Here is a 21914-nt window from a genome sequence, read left to right as displayed (position 1 = left end):
ATAAACCCTGCCTCGGTGCGAGCTTCGAATTCTGACGGACGGTGCAATACTGCTTTCAAACAAACTGGCCATCTGACCGCTTTGATATGAAACCGAGCGAACCAGGTAACAACGTAACTTACGTTTATGGAGGTGATGAAGAGGTAGTTGAAGGCACGCATTCGCGGACCTGCTTTTCGTTACTATCAATGGCGAAAATTAATCACGCTCTTTCCTTGCTCATCACAATTTAAATATGTCGAAAGATGTAGTAATGACGCCGTCAACAAACGGCGCTAGACATCGACTTTTATTCAAGTTTGAACCGAATCTGGCTGTGACCCGGCAATGAAGGCAAATGACACGCGATAGGAGACAAGCGCGATAATGATCCCAAGCGCGCAGCGATAAACTGAAAGCCGACCAGTCTGGTACGATTCAATCGCTCTTTCTGCCTGCAAGTGATTTTATGACTGTGAAGAGGTTGATACAACGATGAGGAAGTTTCGTCTGTTGTGTCGTGAAATGCTGAAACTATAGAGAAGGAGCCAATGAAAAGAATGTCGGCAGTTATGAGCGATCAACTAAACTCATGATTTAATGTTACTGTAACAGCTGAGAACGAAAATGTGGCTCGATGGTATTTTTCGATCAGTGGAGATATCTTTCGGATCTGCTGCTTTCGATGGTGTGAAGAATGTTATTCAGCTGAAAAAATGGCTTTAGAAAGAAACGCGTGACGAAGAATTATTTCGGAGCTGGGCGAAGGAAGAACATGTTGAACGTGAACACAATGGGTATGATTCTGTCAAATAAATAATAAGGATTATTTGCAGTAATAACTTTCAGGGTAAATTTTGAATGATTTTACCTACGATAATTAGGTCAAATGTCATTAATTCAATGTTCTGTAATACCGCTTATAACCCCAATTGGTATTTTCGTGATACGAATTTGCGCTGCAGGTAGTAAATAACTGAAGAACAACAAAGTGCAGTAAAGATGCAGTGTGGCAGCATAATCACATAACATGCAAACCTGTTTTAACAAAGCCTTTGTATTCTGTATTCTACTATGTGAGAAACAAACTGCAAAGACCCACAATGCAATGCGAAAATAGGGGCAGGCTGAATTGGTCACAGGTGATTTTCATGTGTGAGTTTGAGCGTTCAATATATTATGACAAGCAATCAGCTTGATTGATAAGCTGAGTCTTCGTTTGAGTGAAAAAGTGAACCAATGCAGAGCTGCTCAAATAACAGAATTTGCTGGCTGAAAGACATGAAAGACCCGGATGGATTTGCTGCCCAGTGAACGAACCCATTCGGAAATACTGCTCATTCCTCGGCGGGCGACCCCGTGACGCTAGAAATTAAATTCCCGCGGTTTCAGCGGGAGAGATATTAGATTTTAATAGCTGCACGTGAACGAAGAACTGTCTGTACGCGACTTTCGTTAAGAATGCTACATGATCTGAGAGGAGTTCAAACGGCCTATGGCGAAAACGACTGCTCTTCAAACAAACGTTAACTGTTCGTTCAACTACGGCAATAAACCTGACAACAGTAACAAAAGTAGTTTTAAGCGGACACATCTCCGCTTAGCATGCTACGCGAGCACAAACAACATCGCAATGAATATTCAAGTAATTTCTGCTGCGACGAGCCTTGCTCGATGAACTATCGCGCTGAAATTCATTAACGCTGAAGCAAATATTGCAGGCTGTCTTGTGAATATAATGAACAGAAGCTGACCGTTGAAGATGTGATGACACGAAAGTCAATTTGTTTTTGCTGACACATATTACAACATCATATTTTACACTACGTGAGGCAGATGCTTTGCGCCATCGGCCTCATCAACACGATTAGATGCTGATATTCCAGACATTCCAGATGTTGCCACTCTAGTCTGGCTCTGTCTGCGGCCTCTCTGGTGTTTCTTCAGGCTTCCCCTGCATTCACGGCCTATGTTGATTTACCTAAGCTGTCCTTTCTCTGATACACACAATAAACCTCTGGTGAATGGGCAGGGCTCTGTTCAACTGTGCACCCCACTAGCGAAGGCTGCCGGTGTGTCGAGAGGCTAGTATGAGTTGCTACGAGAGATTGAAGAGCCGAGAACACAAAACACGACACTCGTAGAGAAACTCAAATGTGGCAAACAGCGATATGAAACAAAATACTGCTGGCACATGAAAGCAAGGCCAAAATGTATGACTCAAGACCGTGCATAACAAGGCTCAGGCCCAGACTCGACAAGCTGGCCGATGAAGCTTGATCCAATGTGGTGCAATGAAGCTTATTGACAACAGGTAACTTCAGCGATGAAAATTTGCTTCCCAGAGCGCCTATGGGCACATGATGAGCAACTTCAGAGAATACAACAAGGCCATTAATGGTCAGCAAAGCTTTTAAAAGTCGATATTGCTAATTTCCATGACTATTGCCTAGCTTGACTGCCCGCTGACCAAACAGGGTGATAATTGCCAGCAAAGCTACTGACGAAATACTGTTCACAGGCCAGATCTCACTCATCTTTCTCTGCGAATACTTGTTACTTCTCAAGCTGTTTCATACTCAAGCTTAACCTTTCTTTTGGAAGACACATGTGATTGGTCTGCACGTGGCACCATGCATGTGTGAGAGCTGTGAAATGTAAATCAATAGCGGTGTGACACAGTCTTCATTCTCTTTTTCTTTCGAAGACTATAAGGACTCGAACTGGCGATGAAGTCAGAATCAGGAAACTCCAGATGAGAAAAATGCTGAAACTTGCTGGCACCAGGTATAGGCAATTTGAATGGAAAATTTTAACAGAGCCGGGGTGAATCAAAATGATCTGGCGCGCTCAAGCCCGCGGCAACCTGGCGATGGTGAAGTGTCGCGGTGGAAAGGAATTGTGCGACTGAAGTTTCAACAACAGGCATTTACAACGATTGCAATATGATACCGATTGAGCCTAAGCATAACTTGTCTGTCCCAATGTTAACGAACTTGCCAGATAAACTGAGATTCAGTGCTAAGCGAAAACCATCACGTCTCACCAGTAATTGCCCACGGTACCTTATTTCTTTTGCTCATTCCTGCCACCTAACGGCTCTTACTAAGCTCACGGCAACCTTTCGCTGAAAATCAGAGAACGAACCATCAACAGCTGTGACAACTACTGGCTGTTGTGAAAAACATTCCCACGTAGATGGAAGTATGTTGCTGGTGGTTGCCGGTCGGCACTGTGTGAACGAGCCAAAGCCGTGATGGCACGAGAAGACCTGCCTGGTCATGAAACATGGAGAAGACTTTGTCTCGTACTAAAACGCCCAGACGTGAATCTTGAACCATTATATTTGGCCAGTAAGCTAAGTACTATATATGGACCAATGTTTGCGCTCAGCCATGATAATTTGGCACACCTGTTGCGTGCTGACAACTAAGCTCTTGTATGTGTTTTGAATGCAGACTTTCATTTTCTTTGATGAATGCAAATAGTGTCTGAGAAAGCTATTCGGTACCTCTGAGAACTGTGTGAAAATAAGCACCTGTCGCTGCCGATGTAACACCATTAAAGATTCAGTGTCCCAAAGTGACGCTATGCAACACGTCACCAGTTTTCTTTGGATTGTCCCACACGGTACCATTATCACTATCTTTAGACAATAGTGAAGAGGATGATGCCACGTTCATCAATCGAAGCTGTCGATTCAAACTTCTGATCAAAAGCGCTCCGGTGATCACGCTGTGAGTATGCGCCACTAGCAGGCCGAACGAATGTTCGACCTGGCATCCTTCTCGCTGGCGTCAAATGCAATGGCGCTGGCGACTTCCGAATGTTGCACCTGCTCATTCGTCTCGTCGGCGATTGTAAATGTTGAGGAACTGGCATAATTGAAATTAAGATGGTCCTCTCGTCTGTGCTGCAAGCGGTGAAAACTGGCTCAATTTTTGTGTTGATTATTATGGTAAATACTTTGCCAACTGACGGCGACACAACTAACGATAACTGTTGAAATATTGCTTATCTTCTCCACTCTGGTAACCAGTGAGTAACAACGAGGAACTAGATGGATGCTACCAGTAAGCAGACTCTTTTCGGCTTAACGAATTTATTTCGCAATGTAATGCCCTTTTATATTAAAAATGCCCGTACTTTTCAGTCTTATGAGAACTTTGTCTTTGAAGCTAAACGAAAATATATGCGACTAATGTGTGTCTATTCTCCCTATTGTGCTCCATTTCGACACTCAACCATTTTTCCGCCAGTGTTCAGCTTGATACAGAAAAAAGTTCTGCTTTGCCTATTGTTTTTCTTCAGGCATGTCATGAAGCTATCGAAACATTACTGCGATCGGTGGATGAAGCTGTTCGAACTACCCGAAAGATGAAGAAGTCAACAGTTTAACTGAACTGAATTATTAGAAAACTTTTTCTGCGTGCAGAAATCACTGAAGAAGGCAAAGTTTCAATGGACTTAAATGTCGGCAGACGCTGGCGGTGGCTTGTGCTGTGACTCTCCCCGTCGCCAGACATCGCATTCGGCACCCTTTCGTGCCGGTGAACGGGCTGATGCTAAAAGAGGACGGCCATGGGGCTATTCATGCCAACCGAAACAATCACGCTGGCTGAAATTGCTCTGCGGCACGAAAAATAGCGGCCGCAATTTGGCTCTGGAAGCGGCGGCGTATAACGGGCATCGAATATTCGCTGACTGATACAGATCGCTCTGCTTTGCAGTGGATGACGGTTCTGACTGCCAGTGAAATGCTCACCGGTAGGCATTGCGACACAAGCAACCAATTTCATTGACCGAGCTATCAGGAAAGGCAAACTGAAAATAATAAACTCCTGATAACACTTTTCTTCAGTTATCGCTACCATCAAGCTAACAATTTATTTCAGAGATGTGTTGTTCTTCCGGTGCCAATGGTAACACAGGGAAAGCGCAAAATGACCAGGGAATTGTGAAAACATATTCAAATGCCAATTAAGAGGCAACGAGGAAAAATAGAAGATCATCAACATATCTAAAACATGACTCGACGTCATTCACTACCTCAGCCTTTCTCACAAAGGCTTGTACAATGGGCTCTATACTGAAGCGACACCGCTGCTGTTTCATGAAACCAGACATGTGAAATGTAAAACACAAAGTATAACAACGCAGATATTGAGCGAATATAAGCGACTTGTGAGATGTAAGCCAGGCAAAACAATCGTCAACCTTCTAAGTAATGCTACGAATTGACTTCTTTAATATCATGCGGCTAAACGAGGCATTGACACAGCTGCAGTATTCATAAAATTCATAAAGAAAACTGAGAGACACTGCAACATTTTCTGCTTTCTTTGTACATAATGTAATAGATAATTTCTGACAACTGTCTGTTCGGTATTCTAATTTGGTATTTTAACGTGCTGACTTCTCAGCTTTTCAAAAACATGATAACTTTGTTCTTTTCTTGACAACGCCCTGTAAAAGCGACGATAACACTTTGATGTCGAGCTGCAGTCGCGTTATGAAATACGGCATTGCTTCCCAAATACGTTTTTAAGCTGATTTGTGCACGGCTTCACTTGTGTGTTGAAAGATATGTTGACATGTAATAACCCAAATAAATCGCGCCAACATGCGATTGTCGTGTTACACCTCCAGAAAGAATTAACTAAACTCTAGTGGAATATAGAAAACATGTTGTGAATAACGCTACAACAAGTGAGAAATCTGCGTCGTTTGAACAGTGATGAAGGAAAATGAATTAAGCGATGCTGTTGTTGATAATTCGATTTCAAGCGATAAAAAATGTTTATTTAAAAAAACGAGGCATCGATGCCAGCTCGTTTGTCGGTTGACTAGTGCGGCTAACTTCCGAAGGCATTTTTCGAAGGTGCCTGCCCTCATGAGCTGATCTGTTTAACCAAAATCACTTTTATTTTTATAAAGATGATGCTGTGCAACCACATGGCGCGAGAACATTTTGGTGAATACTCATGGCGAGGATCAATTTGTTTAATCGAAGCGACTGCTGATCAACGATGTTGATCGCTCGCGTCAATCTTCGGTCTCGAAACGTTTATGAACTAATGCGAACTATACTAACTATCGCGTGATATACTCGAAGGTAAAATGCATCGGTAAACTCGTTAACAGAACGCTTCCACGATTAATAAATCGTGTTCTTCCATTGTTTCGGCAACATGATTTACAATACGTAAATAAATCTCTTGTCTTAACAAGTTCTGATACGTGTTTGTATTTTGATGATAGCTGACCATTTAAAACCAAGCGCTTATTCTTGATAAAACCATTGTTATTTAACTGCTGTTGTGCTGTTACCGTATTCAGCTAACTTTGTGTTTCTTTTAAATGGTCACGACTATGACTTTAGCTTTGCCGCCCATACCTTATTGCAATATGCTATTATGTTCTGTGCATTGCAAAAACTTTTATTTACTATATCATCTTTTCCAATGTAAGAAACAAATACAGACAAAATATGTGCATTTATCAATTATTCATTTGAGTATGATCACTCGGTAAAACCGCACCTAATGATATGAGATTGGAAATTTGAAGTTTACCATGCAACAAGCAAGCTATCTGTCTCCTTGACACTAAATGTATACATCTTTTAGAAATGTAATGATCAAAAGCATCGATCCAAGCTACTTTTAGTCAATCTGGCACATCAACTTTTAAGTGCGCCTAACATCTTTTGCCTAGGTAACTCACATTATCTTGCAGATGCAGTGAACTGCGTGCTGCATTGAATTTGAAGTAACCACTACAACCCACGCTCTCGGCAGAACTACTCCCGAAATATGTTACGAATCTTAACATTAGCTAACATGAACTATAATTGTAACAGATAAACAATTAAACAGTAACTCAGATAAATAAACTTGCATTATTATTACAAGGTATTAATAATTCTATAATTAAAGAAAAAAAAATAAAATTAAAATAAATTCTCCCAGATAATCCTTGTCAGTCTTGATATCACGCTTATCTGAGAACAGTGATTTTTGTGTCTGCCACTGAGATAATGAGCAATATAATCCTCGTTTATGCTTTCCCATTAATTATGAATGATCCAAGCTTTGTCATCGACTCTTTTTAATGATGATTGTGCGGCTCGCCTCCACAACACAACTATACAACTCCATGTCAATTGCTGCTCTGCTTTCCAGCTGCGTCTGCCATTTCTGTTCCTATTATTTAATTTGTACTGAACAAAGCTTTGGACCTCGGCATATCTGCCTAACTAACACGACATCACTGTTTCTGGATATATGTATCTGTAACATATTTTTTTTTTTTTTTTTGTGTTGGCACTATTACCCAGTGCTATCGGAAATAAAGTCCATGAAAACCTGCCGGGCGGTTGTTATAGGCGCAGAAGAGAATAAGGTAAACCTCGGTCACGCTAATCACAAACCTGTCGGCTATAACTGGTGCGCCAGCTGCGTTATGCGCTGCTGATAATATGCTACTGAGGAAGAGAGGAGGAGAGAGGAGGAGGAAGCGACGAATAACCGGCAACGCCATCGGCTCTTTTCCTCTCACTCAACACGAGACTATACTGACTGTTCTGTCGACCAAAATAAGCGCGGCCTAGTTTGTGTTTCTCTGTTGAATAATGACACCCTGCGGCGTGAGGAAGAACATTGAAGCAACAACTACGTAATAATGCGACTATTAATGAAGCGTTATCTTTGCTAAATCTGTTATATTCAATTTTGCATCAGCTTCACATCGCTGGAAGATATTTCGATTAAAATGGTCATTAATGGAATTAATCTGAATTCAGCTCTGGAAATTTCTGGAAACTCTGGGCGAGAATGTTTAACTTTTAAAAAGTAATTAATACTTTTTTATTCGCTTGAACATTTTAATAGATCCAAATGGCAATCGAAACATGTAAGATACTTAACGACCATTTAATGTTTTGTTTAAATTTTTTGTTAAATCAAGTATCTGAAAATTACAGCTATTGTAGTAAATATTAAGCAGCACTATTGTTTAGTAATAGTAATAAATGTTTCTCGAGCAGCAAATATTCATATTAGAATGATTTCTGAAGGATCATGTGACAATGAAGACTAGAGTAATGATGCTAAAAATTCAGCATCTACAGCATAAATTACGCTTTACCTGTACACATTGTATAGTAAAAATAGAAAACAGCTATTTTATATTTAAGTGTATAACTACTAGTTTAATGTTAACAAATGAAACTGTTAACTAACATGAACAATCAACAATACATTTATTACAGTATTCACTTTGTTAACATTAGTTAATAAAATACAACCGTTTCATTGTTAGTTCATGTTTTTTAAAACAAACAACAACTTGATTTAAATAATGCATTAGTAAATGCTAAAATTAGCATTAAGATTAATAAATGATGTGGAAGTATTGTTCATTCTTAGCTCATGTTAACTAATGGACCTCACTGTAAAGTGTTTATAAGCTATCTTATAATTTTTACAGTATTAAAAAAAAAAAAAAAAAAAAGAGTGCTGGGCAATGATTAATTGCATCCAAAATAACCTTTCGATCGAATGAATTATTATTATTGTGTATACCTTGTGGTATGCATCATGTGTGTGAATACACATGCATGTATATATATTTAAGAAAAATGTTATGTACACACACACAATACCCATTGATGTGTTGAATCACGAGTAATGACGATTAATCATTGCCCAGTTGTTTTCAACCCAATGTAAAACTACATGTTACAGGTCTATTTAGTGTTTAGACTTAGTTTTAGTTTTGTTACTTATATCAACTAACTCAAACATTATTTATTAATATTGTTTTATAACTAAGAGGCTTTTTGTAGACTTTTTTAAACAATGTGTACGAAAATATTTGTTTAATTTGTTACTACAGGCTGTTGTTCACCTATTATTTATATCACATTCCTTTTAGGCCTTTTGTCAACAAATTTTTAGTACACAGTGCATGAAGGTTGCAGGCATCCGAGGCTGGCCTGAAATGACCATTAAAACCGTCTCCGTCAAAAATCATCATTGCATTCATTTCGCCGGTTCGTTCCGAGACAGGCGACCTAGTAATGGCGATGTCCAAGCTGAAAAACACACAATTGAGCAGCGGGACTCAACGCTTTGAAGACTGACCTTTTCGGGTTTCTCTCCTCTTCAAGATACTATTCTGAATGGCACCAATCTTGAAGAAAGTGTCGAACCTCAATGATGTGACATTTCATTGATAATGATGAAGTTTTGGAGAGAAGATGAGGAAGCCGTCAGTTTTATATGGCGGCGACCTCTTGCCGCAGCGGACTAGATTAGACGTTCGCGCATTTCCTGTTTGGGTCTCTTTAAAAGAGGATTATGCTGATTAGTTCCTGGTTTGGAAAGCACAGTTAAAGAAGTAGCTGACCATCATTGCTGGGTTGACTATAAACATCTTGATGGTTAAGCTAGTTAAGAACACGTTAAGCACAGTATGTTAGCCTCCTAGGGTTGATGGTTTGATTTATAAGCAAGCTGCATTCTGATTTGAATAAAAAAAGATTATTCAGTTTTGAGCGTGTTGGAGGAAGTTGCTCTGGATATATGTGCCTGCCGGGAGATGCATGATGGAAATGCTTTGTAAACACTCGCGGTAGAAAGTGGGTGATGTAAGTCTCAGCCGCTTTAGAGAGGCTTGCAATTACTTCTCGACTGCTGTTTATTACTTGAAGTATTGTAACAAGAGAAAATGTCGTGCTGATGTTTGAGGGGTACGAGTCGAGATGAGCATACTAATCGTACACGTACAGTACTTGACTTGAACAGTTTTGGGATCTACCGCAGTTTTCAGTGTGCGGTGCTGCTCATACATTTGAGGGACCCAGAGCTGAACAGTCCGTAGTCCTTGCATAATGTACACGTCAAGGCTTTATAAATTTTCATGCCCTTTGAATTACACAGAATGGCTCTTTTATGAGAATCGTCCCTCTTGGGCCTCCATTAACTGCTCTTTGGCCAGGTTGTTGCAGCATCAGCCTCTTTGATATTACTGCGATCTGAACTCTTTCACCTCTGAATTTCTTTTTCTTCGCTCCTACTGCTTTCTTTCTCACACAGACAAAACATTCATGTTTGCAAGCTGCACGCTCATCCTATTGGCGCTTGTTTGATTAGTAAAATGCCAGCCAATGGCGCTAAGTGTTCACATCGTCTTAGATTGACTTAAAGGCATCTCCTGCCTAATAACCTATTAAAATATGCCATTATACCCAGAATGAACAAACTAGATTTAACATTTAGCATTGCACTCACATTATACTTTACATAATTGTTATCACGACAACATGGGAGTGAATTGTAGCTTTAAAGAAGTCAAAATCACGTTTTTGTTTTAATTTCAAACAACAATCACTTTTTGTATATAGTTGAATTACAGTTGCTACGTGTATGCTTTTCTTAGTTATCATAAGGTATACAGTTGAACATGGCATACACAAGGTTGCATTCTCCCAATATATTTGTTTGAAATGGCTTTAGATGCATATATTACATCTAAAGAATTTAAACAGCTTTTTAATCAATTTTAAATACTATTTTACAAAAAAATTATGAACTCTGAAAATAATACACTTTAATAAACTATAATCTCTGACTGGCTAAATATGTAATGCCGTGTGCTCGAAGGAGTAAAGAAAGGTTGAGTGCACTGCAATAAAGCACCACCTACCACCTAGAAACACACGTGCGCAAACACTCACATGGACCACATTCATGCCTGCGTGTGCATATTGTGTAATGTCTACTGTATTAAAATGTTTGGGGACAGGTTTTATTTACAATAATATTACGTAACAATTATTATTCTTTTAAAATGTTTTTATTTTTTTTTTGAATACTAGAAAAATGTACTGATCAGCTATTGAAGGCTACGCCTCAACTGCTTTATAGCTTTAATCACCAAACTTATGACTAGACCAAAGTTGAATTTACTATAAATGCTTTCTAACTTGCCCAGATTACAGTAAAAAAAAAAAAAAAACGTAATAAAATATTTTTATTGATGGGGGTAAATTAATTGCACAATAAGACTTAGAAAATCGTAATAGGCTATCCTAGAACAGCATGCTAAAATTATACTAGCAACATACTAAAACATATCAATCATGCATATTAAACATGTAGCATCATGCTAAGGTCAAAGTGTACTAATAATGTATTGATCATGCTAGAAACGCACTGCTAATCGTGCAAGTAAGGGGATAATGTACAAACGACGCCAAAGCATAGGGCGGTTGTAAAAGACAAAGGGCTTTATTCTTTTATTTAACTTTCTCATGCATACAAGGACTAGTCACCAAGAGACAGTCATGAGACACACCGTGTCCCAGTAACATCAATGCAGAAAAAGGTTCTTTGATTTGATCATGTCCACATCAGACCACTGGGATACAATATTTGAAAGCAAAGCTTCCGTGAAGAAGCAGAAGAAATAAATAATTTTTGAAAATAACCACTTAAAATGATTATAAAGGTATTGATTTATGACAAAAGTTCGTTTTTAAAAGTTGAATTAGGCGGTTGTTTGAATGGCATATTAAAAATCACGATATTTGTACGGTCTTGAACTCCAAGGAAAAGATCACCACTTTCATCACGCCAAGTTGAAGTATATAAAAAGTCACTGAATAATATCTAAAGAAATATTAAAAAGGGTCAGGATCAGAAGTAACCCATTGTGCTTTGGATGTAATGGCACTGAATGGATTAAAAATGCCCGCTAGAGCATCATGCTTCACGGGGTTGATATGTGTGTCTAGCACATGGTTTGAATCTTTAAACAGCCCAACATGTCACTTACAAACTCAAACAATGCCATATCGGACCGTGCGGACTATATCTGTAAATTACACTCTTCACCTTCACTGACCCTCCAGCCTCTTCAGCTAACCTCGTTACACCTGCTTCGGTCATCATTAAACCACCATTCTTTCAGCTCTTGACTACATGTAGCAGTTCACTGAACACATGCTGCTTCCATTCTTTCAGTCACTCAGTGCTCACAAAGAAGATCCGCCAGCAGCAGTGGCACGGGCATCCGAGAGCTTAGAAATCCCCTGGGCTTCAAACAGAATGAAAGCACGAGCGGAGAGATGTGCTGGCTGTGTTCCTCCCCAGGGCTTCATGCATCAGTACACAGGCTCTGTGTGTGTGTTTTGTGAGCATCTAGAGCACCAGTTCCATTCGATTCTTTCGGAGCGTCTCCCCTGTGATCCAGCGTTTAAATGTTAATGCTGTGACTGAACACGCATGATAGCGGTGTGGAGCAGGGTCACACACACACTAAAGCTGACGGATCACAGACTCTCTGTATTCTGTTTCTATTCGAGTCACAGGAACTTAAGAACCAGGTCTATCTTTGCACTTGAGCATTGATTGACAGGTCAGGAGTGGCGAAAAGGTCCTCCCACTTAGTCCGTCTACCTGCAGCCAATTTGTTTTCTCATTCGTTCATGCTATTCATGGCTTTCTGTCTTCCTGTTATCCTTTGTGCGGTCAGCCTGTGGATAACTGTGTCTTTATAAAAGCCCGAAGGGAAAGGTCGTTCATCAGACCAGAGGAAAAGAACAAGAGAAGATAAATGAGGAAATTAAAGGATGGAATGAGTGAAGAGGAGCAGCAGCATCATGGCTGGAATGTTCTCTCAGGTGTCTGCAGCACGACTGACATTTAGAGCTGATCAGAAAGATGGGTGCAGAAGATGGACAACGACGACAGAAGCAGCCTTGATATGAACAAAGCATTTTGATCTCCGATCTTCTGTTAAATCTTTCAGAATTTTTTCTTTTAAAATTTCATAAGATAAAGAATAATATTTTTTCAAATAAATGTTCAATGATTCTCTGATGAATTCCGTTTCTGTCATGACAGCTCTGGGAGGATTGGCATGGTAATGTACATGACAGTGTTAAAGTATTTAGTCTTGGAGAATTAATCTGCTCTGCTCACTACTGTTGCGTGGCAGAGCAAGTGCCGAGACCTTCTACTGCCAATACATGTAGAAAATACTGCTTGCTGCACATATAACAAATATGTATAACGCCATATGAGAATATAAGATTCAACTTGTCAACCTTGAATCTATACAGGCGGAGGTTGGGAAGGTGAAATGCAGCTGCTGAAAAAAAGCAAACAAAAGCCAGGTAATTGAATACTGAGTAGTGAGGTCATTGACTATTGATACAGGAAAAAACAATCAGCTGTGCAAATTTGTGTCATTAGGTCAGACCTGATCGGACTGCGCCATTTCAGGTTTTATATGTCTTAACTGTTGCTTTTGAGAGAATTTTTGGTTGTCTACATAATGTTTTCTCAATCACAAAGTGCAGAAAAACTGAAAGTGACCTCTAAATAACTAAACCAGCATGATTCTCCGAGGTCTGACCAGGGGAGTGTTTCAATATCTAACACAGCAGCCAATCTACTGACTGTTAATACAGAGTGAGCAGTCAACTTCTCATGAAGTACAAGGACTAGTCACCCAAGATGCAGTCATGAGACTCAGCGTCCCAGAAACATCAATGAAAAAGGTTCTATGATTGATCATGTCCACATCAGACCACCTATTGCCGTTCTCGGCTTTTGCTGCCTCTCTCTCTCTCTCTCTCTCTTTCCCTCTCTTGTTATTACACAAACCTGCTCCTTGATCACAGTTCTAAAGCTTCCCTCACAAATAACTCAGGCAGCCAGCAGCACAGTTCACGGGTCCTCCTGGTTCAGCAGTATCGTTATTAATTCCCAGAGTGTTGGTATACTGAGGAGACCAGAGAACAGTGGCTCTTTTTCTCCACTTAGTCTCTAGAACTGTGCGCAGCAGCTGCTCATGAGGCTGAAGATGGCGATGACTCGCTCTTATTAAAGGTCCAAACATGTTATGAGCATGACAGAGAGAATAGGTCTGTTTATAAGATGGCATACATCAAAGGATGTTTAGTAGGAAGGATGAGGCACAGAATCCACTTACATGAACAAACTTCACGTCCACGAGCAATGAGTCGTCATACTGAGCCGGTGTTGATCAAATACATTTTCCTTTTATATTCAAGGAATGATATTGAAGAGTTTTATTATTTTTTCTAACTCTCTGAGTTGATCAGGTAACAGATCAGTCAGTCTCAGCCTCAGGCAGCACACCCACCATCCACCCACAGTCCATGCATTTTTGCCAAAGTCTGCTGCATGAAACCACTGACCAATTGACTAACTGACTGACTTAAAAATTCTGCAGATGATGCAGATTATTTGCACGTGTATCTGTTTGATAAATGAAGTCAAAAGTAGCACCTTTATTAAATGATTAAGAGTCTACCCCGAAACATGTATATGTTTGCTAAATTACATGTTTTGTTGTCAGTACTGTTATTGATCAAAGCGTTTCTCAAAAATTGTTCAAAAAATAGAAAAGATGGCATCCTTTTTATAATATACATTTTGTATTGTACACTCAATGTTGTTATTATTACATACCATTTTCTGCATTGAAAGTATAAACAATATCAATTATATATGCCTATTGCAAAATTGTTTTACATACTATAAATAGTATCTATCTCTATTTGCATTTTAACGTAAATAGCCACTAATGAAATGACATGACATAACTCTATTCTCCTTTTTTTTTTTTTTTTTTTTTTTTTTTATGGCAGTTTTAATGTATAATAATATCCATTTTAAAAGTATAAGCATAAAGTATAAAGAAACGTATACAACACAAAATAAAGGCAAGCAATTCAGTCAGTGGTGTACTACAAACAACAGCAAAAAAATCTGAAACTATGAAACTTAACTTTGTGCTCAGCCAAGACTATATTACCAGGAACAAATTATAGATTTATAAGACCAAAGACATTAGGTAGACCCAAAACTAATTATATCTCATGTTTAATCACAATAGAGACATCAAAAAGTGGAATATGTCAGAATGAGGTATGGTTGCTCTCGGCGGGTTCATGAGTGGTGATTGCTTGGAGCAAAAAACCTCCGAGCAAATTTTCAAATAGAAACTATCTTATAAATAAACTGCAGATATGACAACATTCTTGCCTGAAAAAGACACTATATTTTATGACACAATAACAGTAGTTTTCTGAAAAATTCATGAAAATGGATTTTCCATTCCGCGTTAAGGCTTGCTGGTTGTTACGAAATGCATTCTGCATTCAATTTCACACAAGTTACCTCTTGATGTATCCTCGATAAAAGAGGCAGATCAATGACAAACCAGGGATTTGAACTGTACTTGTCTAGATGTGAACTTTGCATCGGAAAAGTACTTGGCCAATGACTGATGATGTTTCTCAAGTCCACAAGTAGTTTTTCCCCTGCCTTTTTAATATTTTGTTACTATATTGTATTTCTCAAACAACTTGTACACACCTGGCTTCCAGCAGCAATACTGCACAGTAAGATATTAACATGTCAAATCATGTCATTGTCCAGATCAGTTCAGTTTAAGTAGTATTTGTGTAATCGCTGGAAATTAAGTGTCCCCAATTAAACAAGCCAGAGGTGACAAAGGAACCCAAACTCCTTTGATGACAGAACAAACCTTGGGAGAAACAAGGCTAAGTTGGGGGCCAGTTCTTTTCTAGCCAATGAAAACAAACTAGAAGTTTAATTCCAACTGCAGCTAAAGTCAGCTTGTGTAAAGGACTCATCTGATTACCATGTACTCGCCATCAAAGGATTTCACTGGGGCTAAATAAATACAGAGCTGTGTATCATCAACTTAACAGTGAAAGCTAACACCATGTCTCCTGATCGTATCACCCAAGGGTAACTTGTAAAAGCGTAAAATGAATGGCCCTAGTTCTGATCCTGAGGTACTCCATACGGCACTTGTGATCAATATAACACCTATGAATTGATGGCAGTAAAATAAGATAACATCTCCTGAAGCATACAGTATCATGCATTGTGTACTGTACACACAATAATACAGTTCTCACTTTTCGTTCTGGAAATGATGGCGCTTTTGTTTCAAAGTTTTGGTGTCGGCTGAAGTTTTAAAGCAACAAATCGCTCACCAAGTGCTTGTAGTTATAACTACATGCCATATAATAGCATATAATGGACAGTATAATAGCGTGATGGTATTAATAGTGGGTGGTTCGGCAGTTTGTACTGAAATGGAAGGCCTACATGATAGTACCAGAGTAATGGAATAACAATAAAAGGAATAAATCTTTCCATAACTGCATGAGCCACTGTACAGCCTAAAAATAGCTGAATGTGTTATTAAGCTACTACCCACTATTATATATATATATATTGTGAGCGTATGGATAAGTATATATTCATGAGAATCATAAGTTTTACAAATTTTTAGTTTGATGGCATAGGAATTATGCATTTTGAGGAATATTTTATTCTAGTATGCAGAGTTCTTCTTAACTAGGTACAACTGAGCACAAAAGAAAAGTCCAAAGGCAGTCATGACACGGCCCATATGCTGTCCTACTTACAAGTGAGAGAGAGAATTAAAACCGGTCCCTGTAGTTTCATTGTGAAATCACTTCATCTCTGAAATGTGTCATATATCACACCACCCCAGGACGCGCAGTTCTGAAAAGTGTTAATAAGCTTGAAGACACTCATATTGCATCTATACAATTCTGAGGCGGACACACACGTGTCGGCACAGAAAACACCCCTATGCGTCAGATTATGCCTGTTATTTGCATATTATCTAAGCTCAAGCAAACTCAAATCCTCAATTGCATTTTCAAGGACAAATTCAGAGTTACAAATCAGATTTACCAAGGACAGCATGGCCTCTTATTAAAAATAAATGATGTTTACAGCAACAGAGGACAGAATGGGTCACACTGACCTGATTTTTTTTTTCTCCTCGAGAGAACAAAGAGCAGGCTCATGCAAATTGATTTCTAGATTTTTTTTGTTTTATTCATTTCAAAGTTAATAGATTCATGATTTCCTTTAAATGTGACTTAAAAATAAAAAGGCTCAAAAATCTAGTGCACTCAAATATAAAGCACAACACAACAGCCTGCAAAGCAGATGTTACATTTAATGGACTTGATGTCGTGACCCTGGCTTCGTTTTTTTGTCTTATTGATCATAAAATTTCAAACACTGTACCAGTATCCATAGCAACCAGAAAGATGCCTATTGGGACTTGAAACCAAGAGGGTCTGTAAAGTCAGTGTGCATGTGCAAAAAAAAAAAAAAAGCGAGAGATCTTATTTGAACCGTTACCTTGGGTGGATTATTAGTCTCTCATCAGATGCATTTTTTTATTACTTTTCACAAATCCTGTCCTCTTTCCTTTTATTCCCACTTCTCTCAACCTCATTCCACAGCCAGGCATCAAAGCTCTCATCTGAGCTCTTTAAAACACGCTGAGCTGCAGTAAGATGAGGTTTGAGGATGGCTCAGTCAATGTGAGTGTTGTGTGAAGTCGAGAAAGCTCTGGGGTGAAAGGGAAGGAAGCGGTGGTATGGGTTGTGAGGTGATTCCAGGCTCTGCCAACAGGAAAATCCTCAGAGCTCTGGGCTTATTTACAATCCACCGGCTCTGATTTCCATCAAAATCTAGTTAAGTCATGTCCATTTGCATTGCTTTTTTTTTAATGCAAGTGTCTGCTGTACTGAACGTGACACTTATTTACACACTTTGGATCGTTATGCGTGTGGAGACATTTATGCACCCATTTAGCTCAAAGAGTCAAAACATGACTTTGCATATATCTTGTTATCACAGAGGTTGTAAGTCTTCTAGCGTAAAATCAATGTGAAATACAACATATCGTACTTCTGTATTCTGACATTTAAAACAAACAAGATATTCAACAAAGAAATAACTATGCGGGGCTTTACGGTATATCATATACTTTTACTATCGTGTGGAATTTAAAAATAAAACCTCTCCTCAACGACTTCATAATGCTTTCAATTATGGATTTCTTTATATGAGGAAAACTATCATTTAAAGCTTTATGAATTCATATCAATTTACAATGAAGCTGCTGTCAGATCCGTTTGTAGATTCCCATGTACACTCGTTTATAGAAACAATCTACAGTCAAATGCTCGAGAAAACATGCCATCTTCTGGTACGATTTGGGATGCCACTAAAAGCATTTTTCGTTCCTGAAGCTAAGTTCTTCTGAAGTTTGCACAGAGATGCTGTTAAAGCAAATGTTCCTTTACTCTTCCATTTGTTCTGTTGTCAGAAGTATACTGGGGGTATATGTATACTAGGTAATTATAATGGAGTTTAGTTGCTCTTGATGTAACACTTCCATTCAATGTAGACAGATGTCTGCCGTAAGTGACTGAACGCCAGAGGTAGGGGCTTGTGGTTGTGATATACAATATAGCCCTTTTAGTGTAGGAAATATAAATAATAAAGTGTAGTAAGCAACTTATTAATAATAGTAAATAATGGCAAATATATTCACCAGTGTAACATTACAAGTCTCATAATCATGAAACCATCATGAAGCAATAAGCGAACAAAAGCATTATGCATTGGGCGTGAGATGCTAAATTCATGATTTGTTTTACATGCATCACATAAAACTAAGCGTTTGAAGCTTGGAGTGGAATCCATAGGAATACTAATAACCCTACTCCAGAACCTAACCCACATACCTAAAAGAAAAACAGACAGGAAGCACATAGAAGCGAATGAAATTCTAATGATCGACACATCATGTTCTCAGCACACACTCCCACAGAGCAGGAAACATGCATGAAGACTCATTGCAAGATGTAGGGGTTTTTAGTTTTTGTTTTTAGCAGATGGCTAAGGATGAGGGGATGCTTAAATTGGGGTGAGGGGGTAAGAGAGCGTGAGAGAAAGATACTTTAGGTAGCCAATCGATTTTATTTTAGATTAAAAGAAAATGAAAGCGATCACTACTTTTAACTTTGTCTGGACAGGGGCTTTGGTTAAATGAAAGCACTTCTAAAAACTGGTGGCAGTGAAATTGAAATTGAATTGATCGTATAAGGTACATACTTAAAAAATGTGAACATCGTGAAAAAACTAAATTGTGAAACTTTTTTTTTTTTTTTTTTTTTAATTCAGTACATTTAAAGTAAAATGTTTTAATAAACACACCTCATGAAAGTCAAAATACTGGAATATTTCCTAAAATCAATCAAAAACATATTTGCGAAGCAGAAAAGTTCTTCAAAGTATGTTAATTTCTGCACTCAATTTGCTTTCCTCTGAAAAGGGCGATGATCTGGTGTTCTGTGGTAACCCCTTTTCTTGAAGACGGGCGTGGAGACTCTTGATGCACTCCACTTCATTCTGCTGCTTCTGAAGCTCTCCCAAGTATTTCAATTGGCTTTGCTTGGCAGTGTTCAAGTTTGCAGTCATCCCTGTTGCTTGAATGCCTTTTCCTATATCTTCAAGTAAACTTTGCATTTAATATGCTTTGTACAGCACCCTGTGAACAGCCTTTCAGTAATAACCTTCTGTGATCTCTTTGTGGAGTGTCATTGATCGTCTTCTGGACCATTGCCAAATCAGCTTCCTCCAGTCTTCCTCATTGTTGTGGCATCAAAAAGCGAGAGACACCCCGTATTTATATATTGTAGGGATTGCCACGTAATGAAACTTAAAATATTCTAATTACAAAGTTTTCACTATATTCAAATTTTTTTTGAAGGACCTGAAATTGTTTCAAAAATGGTTTCCACTGTAATGTCATAGGAAATGATTTAGACTTTCCCAAAGAAGTTTTCAGTAAACTTTTTTTTTTTTTTTTTTTTTTTCTCCAAATAGTGTTCGTACATTTTAATTATCAACCTGGTCTCATAAAAATATATGTACCTCTGTGCACTTTTGTGCAACCCCGTTTTTACGTGCCTTACTGCACGTTTCACCTCAGTTTCAAGAGAAATGTCCATTAGTGGCAGCTTTATATATGTGAATCCTGCCACAGTTTTATTATGTTAAGTTTTATTTTCTTTTACACAGATTTGAACTGTTTGTCCGAATCGTAGGATTCAAACCGTAGCTCCTTGTCTCTTAAGTACATCTCTGTACTCCGTGAACTACGAACAAACTATGAAAACCCATAGATATGAAGCTGGATAATGTATTTTAAAACGTTTTTGAATGGCACCGAGAGTACTATAATGCGCCTTCTTTTCCACAGCCATTCTGCCATCAACTCCTCCGCTCTCCCTCTGTGAAAATTAGGGTCACTAGACCCTCTGATAAAGACTTTGACATAGTAATGCCTCGTTAATTTCAATTTTGTTGTGTGTCTGTATAAATCCTTATTTGCATAAAATAAAATAAACAGCAGATGTTGTGACTGGCCAACTCATGAAAGGCTGATTAGAGATCTAAACCGGGATGTGAGGGGGAGGAAGAGGCTTCTGAGACTGTGAGAGGAGACAGACAGTTCAGAGAAGAGTCTGGGACAGTATATACAGTATACTGGCGCTTTAGAAAAATATTTAACGTGTGGTTTTGAGAGAAGCCACCTTTCGAACACTTTTGGCTCTGGGGAATCATATGCAAGATGTCAAGCACTGCACCTGAAAGTAGAGCTGTTAGAGTGTCATGAAAGCCCTATTTCAGCACAGGTCGGGTCTCACCAGAGCTTTGAAAAATGTAAAAATGAGAAGCTTGGAAAGCTGCAGAATGAAGGAGAAATGGGCCAGGCGATCACTGACTGACTGATCCGGTCATTTTATTTAGCTCACAGCATTATACACACATACCCTGCAATTTACAAATACATGCAACAAAATGCACAAATATCCCACAACCCATTATGATGATCTTGTAATCCAATGCCTATTAATCTAAGAATATAACGGATCGGTAACACTTTAGTTACCAGTCCTCACTTTTAACTAGTGGCTTATTATAATGCATATTACTAGCATGTTGGCTGTTATTACTTATAAAGCACATCCTTAACCCTATCAATAAATAAACTTAACTACCTTACTGGCTATTAATAAGCAGCCATTTAGTTTGAAGCAAAATTGTAGTTTATAGTTGGTTAAACTTGATAACTGGTTCCCAAACAGAAGTGTGACCAAGATTCTTTATTGGTATTTAGTTACATAAGAATCTTTAACATTCATTGAACCTTTCCATTACACTATATATTTCTTTGCATTGGAAGATGGACCTTCTGATTATTACTACACGGTCTATTAGCATAAATGTACCTGGGTGCACTTTTAGCAAAACATGAAATATGTACCAATAAATACACTTCACTGCTGTTTTCAAAGAAATGAATAATAGAGTAGTTTTTCGCACAATTGCTGGAAGAATATCGTGTTCATGACTTTAAAACATCAGTTTTCAAGTCTCCCAGCATGTTAATATTGCTTTCCGAACAAAATGCCATAGGCTTTTTATTTTATATAACAGGCGTTATTGCTCATCGACTTTAGAATGTGTCATAGATTCATAGATTTCGCGTCTGAGTCGTGTTCGCGAGTTTTCCGTTCAAGCGTTCATTCTATGAATCGGACCTGAGAAAATATCGTAAGATCAAATTTAGGATGGTTTCTGCGGAAAATTGTATAAATTGAATAACTGTGGCTTACCGTGATGTTTTGGACTCTCACTCTGGCGGCACCCATTCACTACAGTGCATCCATTGGTTTTAAGTTAAAAAAAAAGTCATAATAGATGCACTTTAGGTACCTGAAAGAACTCCTACGTCCACTAAATATCATCCCTGGTTTTATACCCGTTTCATTGTATGCTGCACTGCATTCCAACCTCGTCAGAGTCACGAACACATTTATTTTGGAAGTACTTAAATCAAAATCACCAACACAGTTTAACCACTAAAGACTGTCACCACAGGGACTTTCTGTGCTAAGCACTTCTGCACTTACACCGGCTGAGAGCCTTTCCAAAAATTACACACAGGAGACAAAT

The sequence above is a fragment of the Puntigrus tetrazona genome, unplaced genomic scaffold (assembly GCF_018831695.1).
Source record: "Puntigrus tetrazona isolate hp1 unplaced genomic scaffold, ASM1883169v1 S000000006, whole genome shotgun sequence".
NCBI lineage: Eukaryota > Metazoa > Chordata > Actinopteri > Cypriniformes > Cyprinidae > Puntigrus > Puntigrus tetrazona.
This window is presented reverse-complemented; position numbering follows the sequence as displayed.